Raw genomic sequence first — 6,578 nt, 5'->3', positions numbered from 1 at the left:
AGGCAACCAATTGATGTTTGTCTCTCTCTCTTCCTCTCTCTCTAAAATCAACGGAAAAAAATGTCCCTGGGTGAGGACTATGTATACACCATCTCGGTACTTGAAGAGCCTCCATTATTCCCTGGCTAGGACCAGGACAGACCATGATTTTGTTCCACTAGCGCCTGCCATGAACATTATGCTGTCTCCAGCCTTCGGCACCTAGCTCGGCTATGCTGAACCCCACGCCTGCAGAAGTGTACCTGTAGGAGAGGCTCCTGGAAGTGGGATCGTTTGGTCAAAGGCAACGATGCTGTTTTAATACGGCCTATGTCCCTCTCCGTCGGCAGAGGAAAGGTCTGTGGCACTGTGCAGCTGGGCAGTGGGGCCCTCGCAACCCAACTTTTGACTTGGCTGTCTGATGGGGAAAAGGCTTTTCCCTCAAGCCACGAGGTTTAAGTTTACATTTCTCTTTTCCTTTGGTGAACTGCTGTTCCTTTTCCCTGTTTGGGGAACTACGTCTAGTCCTCGAGCCCATTTTCCCAGTGGAATTTTTGTTTTAAAGCTCTTTTTCTATTAGGGAAATTAACGCTTTGCCATGAGTTGCACATATTTTTCGCAGTTGGTCATCTGGTGCTCGACTTTGTTGGAGACGCATTTGTCAAACTCTCTTCGAGGTGTGTCATCTTTGGGCTTTCCCCGCTCCGTGATTATCAAAACTATTTCCCATGCTTTCTTCTGGGACTTCATGTGATTTCGTTTTGTTAAGATTTTATTTATTTATTTTTAAAGAGGGGAAGGGAGGTAGAAAGAGAGGGAGGGGAACATCAATGTGTGGTTGCCTCTTGAGCACCCCCCTACTGGGCACCTGGCCTTGCAACCCAGGCATGTGCCCTGACTGGGAATCGAACCAGTGACCCTTTGGTTCACAGGCTGGCACTGAGCCACACCAGCCAGGGCGTATAATTTCATTTTGACATTTATGTTTTTGCCCTGTCTGAAATCCCTCTTGTCAGGTCTGGGTTGTGGCCCCATGTTTTTATTGTAGATGCCACCCCCCAGTCCCCTCGCCATCTGTTAAATCACCCGTCGTACCCCACAGACGAAATGCCACTTTTACTTCAAACTAAATCCCCTTTTGCACTTGGGTCTATTTCTGTGTTCTTCATTCTTTCCCCCGGTGGGTTCTCTGGGTTTCATTTGTAACAGACAAGCTTGTTTACAGACGGCCTCCACACTGGGGAAGCGGGGCACCTTCCCCCACACCCCATTTGGGGGCCTTCCTTCTCAGGCCTCATCCCGGCCCCTCCCCTCCTCCGGATGCTCCCTACCTGCCCTCAGTTCCCCCACTACCTGCCTCCCCCCCACCTGTCGAATGTCACCCTTCTGGTCTTGCTGTCCTGAAGGCACTTGCCCCCTGAGCCCACAAGCACAGGGGCCGCGGATGTCTTGAGTATCAGGTAGGTGATGTGCCCACATGTCACACGGGCTGTCAACAGTGGAAAAGGAGCTGCACCAATTCCACAGTTTCCAACTTGGCTTATGAACTTGGACCTCTGGGTGGTGCCCGAATCCTCCCTGAGAAGTCTGTTCCCCCATCTCGTGCCAGGCGCTTTGCCGCTGAGGCAGTTCCCATGGCAACTGCCATGGGAAGTTAATTCCTTTAACTCGTGGTCCTCAATGGTATACGCTTCAGTTTTTCTCCAGGAGAAAAGTTGACTCTCTGGGTGGTGAGTCTCCTCACACATTCTCTGATAATTATGAGGATGAGATTCTTGTTTTCTAAATAAGCCCATTTCTTTGTTGTTCAGAGAGAAGTGAAAAGAGCCTCTGGATTTAACTCCTTCAGATTCTTCTCTACACACCCAGACTTCGATTCTCATATTAAATCTGGAGGGAAAGGGGACCAAGGGACGGACCCCTTTCAAAGAACATATGGCTTCGGAGAAGACTAGGAATGAATCTGTCAGCAGAACAATGTAACTGACTGTACCCCGCCCCAAACACCTGATCACCACAGGCGAGCGTGTCTCCATCTTTGAGCCCCATCCATCCACAGGGCTCCTCCTCTAACACCAAACCCTGAAGGAGGGCCAGGTGCTGAGAAGCCCTGTTTCCAGGGCTGAGCCACGCAGTGATGGGCGGTTGGCTCCTTCACGAGCGGCAGGCAGTCCAAACAAAACACAGCCACTGCAAATCGGAGAAGAAGGTTTAGCCTTTGCTGCCCCTCTTGGCCATTTCCAGGGTAGAGAGGACGATCTCTGTGTTGACGTGGGTGCTGGCGGCCACCAGTGGGCACCAACGGCCAACGGGGGACATGAAGAGTTTGAATTTATCCAATTTAACGTGAATGCCCATGTACCGTTACTGCAGGAATGTCTCTACCAGACGAGCAAAACGGGATGTTTACAGTACACGCGGTGAGTATCGGTGCAGAAACAGGTGTTTTTCAGAATGGAAGTGACCACAGACAGCACACAGAGTGTGACTTCACACATTCAAAGGATAGCAGGTAGGGGCAGTAAAGGGAACAAGCCCAGAATACGTTGCCTGTACCTGGGAACCAATCCAAGATACGCAGAACTCTACCAAGAAAACTGACACCCCGGGGGGCCCTGAAGAACTAAGTAAATGAGGAGAAAATACCCCCCCACAGTTGGAGGCCATAAGGTAATGTCACCCCCCCATCTGGTTCAGGATTCAACACAGTCTGCTAGAATTTCCAACAGATATTTGGATGGAATTTAATGGCCAAATATTTTATTGTTCCTACTGTGCTACCGCTTCAGTGCCTGCAGCCTGTGGGCAGGGGCCAGGCAATGGTTCAAGGCCACAGTTTGCTCTGGCGTGGGGCACTCCGAGAGTGACAACCAAATTCTAATGTTTACATGAAAACCCAAAGGGCCAAGAGGAGCCAAGACATCTTCTTGAAGAAAACAGGGTGGGAAACCTTGCTTTTCTGACGTCTAGATTTGTCATCTCGCTCCACAAGGAAGGCAACGTGAAATTAGGAGAGACGTAGACAACGGGTGGATTGAAAGGAAACCCCAGAAACATACCCCCACATACATGACATGGTATGTGGTGGTGCAGCCTCGACATTTACATGAAGACAGAGCCCTGGTCGTTCAGGGAATGCTGGACAGCTGGCCTCCACTTGGGGGCAATATCAGACTGGACTCCTACCCTTAAAACAATCAGGAATTCAAGCCATAAAGACAAGATCATAAAGATTTTAAAAGATCAGCCCTGGCTGGTGTGGCTCCATGAATTGAGTGCCAGCCTGCGACCTGAGAGGTTTCCAGTTCGATTCCCAGTCAGGACACAAGCCTCCATTCCCGGTCGGGTCCCCAGCTGGGGAAGTGTGAGAAGCAGCCAATCGATGTTTCTCTCCCTCTCTTTCCTCTCCCCTCTAAAATAAAATCTTTAAAAAGATCTTAAAAGACCATGTAAGAGCATTATCAGCTTAACATTTTCTTCAATGAGATACAAACAAGAAAGAGCTGGACACATCCGACCGTCTGTTAGTTGAACACCATGAAAAGACAGGCGAGACGTGCTGAGTGACAGGCAACTCACATTATTGGCAAAGGGCTGACATCCAGAACATATTTTTTAAAAAACCCAAACCTCCTATAAATTGGTAGACAACCCAATAAGAAATTAGCAAAGGACTGGAGAAGCCACTTCACAAAAAGGAATATCCAAATGGAAGAGGTGTTCTACCTCAGTAAAAATCAGGGAAGTGCTGTTAAAGCAGAATGCCGCCACCACCCAGCGAGTTGGCTACAATTAACAGGCCCACAAAACCGCTCCTGGGCATGTACCCTAAAGAAACTCCTAGGTGGAAACAGTCACATGGCCATCAAGAATAGAATGGATAGATAAATTGTGGTTCGTTCATGTCATGGAATGCTACACAGCAGTGACATGAACACGCTACATGTGCTCATATCACCGTGGATGAATCTCACAAGCGTAAAATGTGGAGCAAAAGATGCAACGTTCTGGAATCAGAAGGCACAACACAAGGTGTACAAATCACTGCACAGTGCCGAGTCCCCGAACCAGTGTGCCCGCAGCCTGCACACACACCGACGGCGCCGGTGTACGAGAGGCCTCCGGCACTGCTGCTAGAATTGGTACAGCGGCCGATGACCCAAGCATCATCCTTAGTTGTTGCAAGGGCAGAGGCAACAATGGAAGGAGTTTCTACAGAGAAATCGACCCTGCATGTGGCAAGAACAAAATGGAAAAGGAGTGGTGAACTTCATGCAGGTGACCTTTACACTACTTCAACAAACCCCGAGACAGCTAGTGGGAAAGGTGGACTCCCCACAAACTACAGTGAATAACTGGACCAGGCTTCTGGACGCCCAGTTCCAGCCTTGGGAAGCAAAGGGGGACAAACGACGGACAGATGTCTCCTTTGTGCATTCAAGACTAATGCAAGGAGCTCCCCCGGTTTGAGTCTTGCGTCCAAATCTTGCTTCAGACAGAATCATCATTCACACAAATGATTACATGCACAGGCAGGACAAAGGGAAGACCACCACTAGCTTGCTGTACAGAGGTGCTGCCTGACTCCCCATCCCTCTAAGGAATCGCCCCACTCCACCCCAGCCCACACCCAGCCTCCCTGAGTTTCTGGCCACTGGTGCCCTTCGGGGGGTTGGGGGGCCCTTCACCCTTATCTCCTGTTTTCCCATGAGCTGCTTCCATCCCTGGAGGAGCTCTCACCCCCACACCCCCACCCCGAGCTGCCCCGCCTTCCCCCTCCCCCTGCCAGGCCTGCTCTGCCACGTGCTCCTGCCTGCCCCCGGCAGGTGCCATGACTTGTGCCAACTCTATGGCGGAGGCCCCAAGACTGGACCTGGAAAAAAGCAGTGTTCTGTTTGGGCCCCTTCAAACCCATGGCTTGCACACTGGCTTGAAGTGTGCAGTCCACACCCATGACCCCTGTGAAGGCTTTGGAGAGGCTGGTGTGCACACAGGGACTTCCTGGGAACTTTGGGGGTGCCCCAAGAGGCTTTGGTGCTGTGAGCTGATGCTTATGGTTGTGTGGTTGGCTTTTAACTAGTGGCCCCGGTGACAGGCTCCATCCTGCTGCATGAAGCAGGGTCTATGTGGGGGTTTGACCTCGGCAGCTCAGGCAGTGCTTTGCGGGTGGTTACAAGCTCACCGCTGTGCTCCTGGTTGGGCGAGGCCTCAGCAAGGCCTGGCTGCTGGGTTTGGTGCGCAGTGAAAGGTCTGGTGTGAGCCTTGGCCTGTCTCTGACAGAGATGGTGGGGTGGATGCAGCTCCAGATGGCTCGAGTCTTCTGAGGGAGGGTGGGGGCGGGGGGGCGTTCTCAGCCTGATCGCATGTAGGCACTTTCGACTGCAAAGACAGGGAGGGGCTGGAGTGCACCTGGGTGGGAGTCTTGGGCCACCACCAGGAGGTAGTGACGTGTAAGTTCCTGCCTGCCGGAGTAGGGGCTGTGACGGATCCCTCTTGGCCCTGGAAGTACCTCCTAGGCTCCCCAGAGTTAGTCCCCTGAGTTGGGAGACTGAAGCCTCTTCCATGAAAGACCGGTAGTTTGTTATGGGCAGCATTCAAAGGAATCAGGGCCATTAAGACAATGTGCCATTTTCTCGGGATGAGACAGAAAAACAACTTGATGAAACCACCACACACCCCAAAGCTAGCAAGGCCATGTGAAAGCTTGGGCTGGGACCCATCTGTCCCAGGGAGTCGGGAGGTCTCCCGACTTGGGAGGTCCAGGAGGAACTGGAATGGTTTGAGGAACACACAACGGTCTCACTCTTAGAGCAGCAGCTGTGGAAAATGAGAGCGGCCGGCTGTGGAAGAGGAATGTCCTTAGGAGAACGTTGAGGGGTGGGAGACAGGCTTGGAGGGTCCAGGCTGCACAGACCGACTCAGGGTGCAGGCGAGCTCCCGCTGGGAGGAAAGGGCAAGCTTTGAGGAAGAGGCAGGGCCACCCCCCAGGGAGCCAGGCGACCCAGAACACTCTTGAGGGGCTGGCCCTTCGACGCTGCAGCCAGGGACTCAGAACCAGAAGCCATCCCATGAGCCTGGCAGCTCTCAGAGGCTCTAGGACAGAATTTAAGAATGAGGGTCAGTGTCAAATACAGAGATGGTTTGGGGTTAGACAGCATGGTTACTGTGTGTGTGGGGGGCGGTCCTGGGACTGCCTGGGCCCTGAGGCTGTATGTGTTAAGACATATGGATTAGGTCTCGAGAAGGGTCAGCTGAGCTCGGGTGGAGGCGAGCTGGACCAGGCGCCACGGGGGAACTGGCCAGAAGTACAGTGGCCCGTGGCCGGTCTCTCTGCGGCGGAGCCACGTGACTGTTTCAATGGTGCATGTTTGTGAAGAGCCTAGAATTGACTGTTTTTTCTCTCTCTTGCCATGAGAGACCCCAAGAGGCAAAATCGAGAGGGATGAGTGAAAAAAAGAAAAAAGTAAATGTTTGGGCCAGGAAGCAAAGAGAAAATAAAAGGAGAAAAGGCACTGGAATCTAATAAAAACAGCTAGCCCTCTGTGTGGTGAAGGCAATCAGGAAGGCGCATCTCTCCCCACCAGGACCTATGTTACAGA

This window comes from Artibeus jamaicensis, unplaced genomic scaffold (genome assembly GCF_021234435.1).
Source record: "Artibeus jamaicensis isolate MK-2021 breed Jamaican fruit bat unplaced genomic scaffold, CSHL_Jam_final contig_1128, whole genome shotgun sequence".
NCBI classification, from domain to species: Eukaryota; Metazoa; Chordata; class Mammalia; order Chiroptera; family Phyllostomidae; genus Artibeus; species Artibeus jamaicensis.
Note: the sequence above shows the minus strand (reverse complement) of the source record.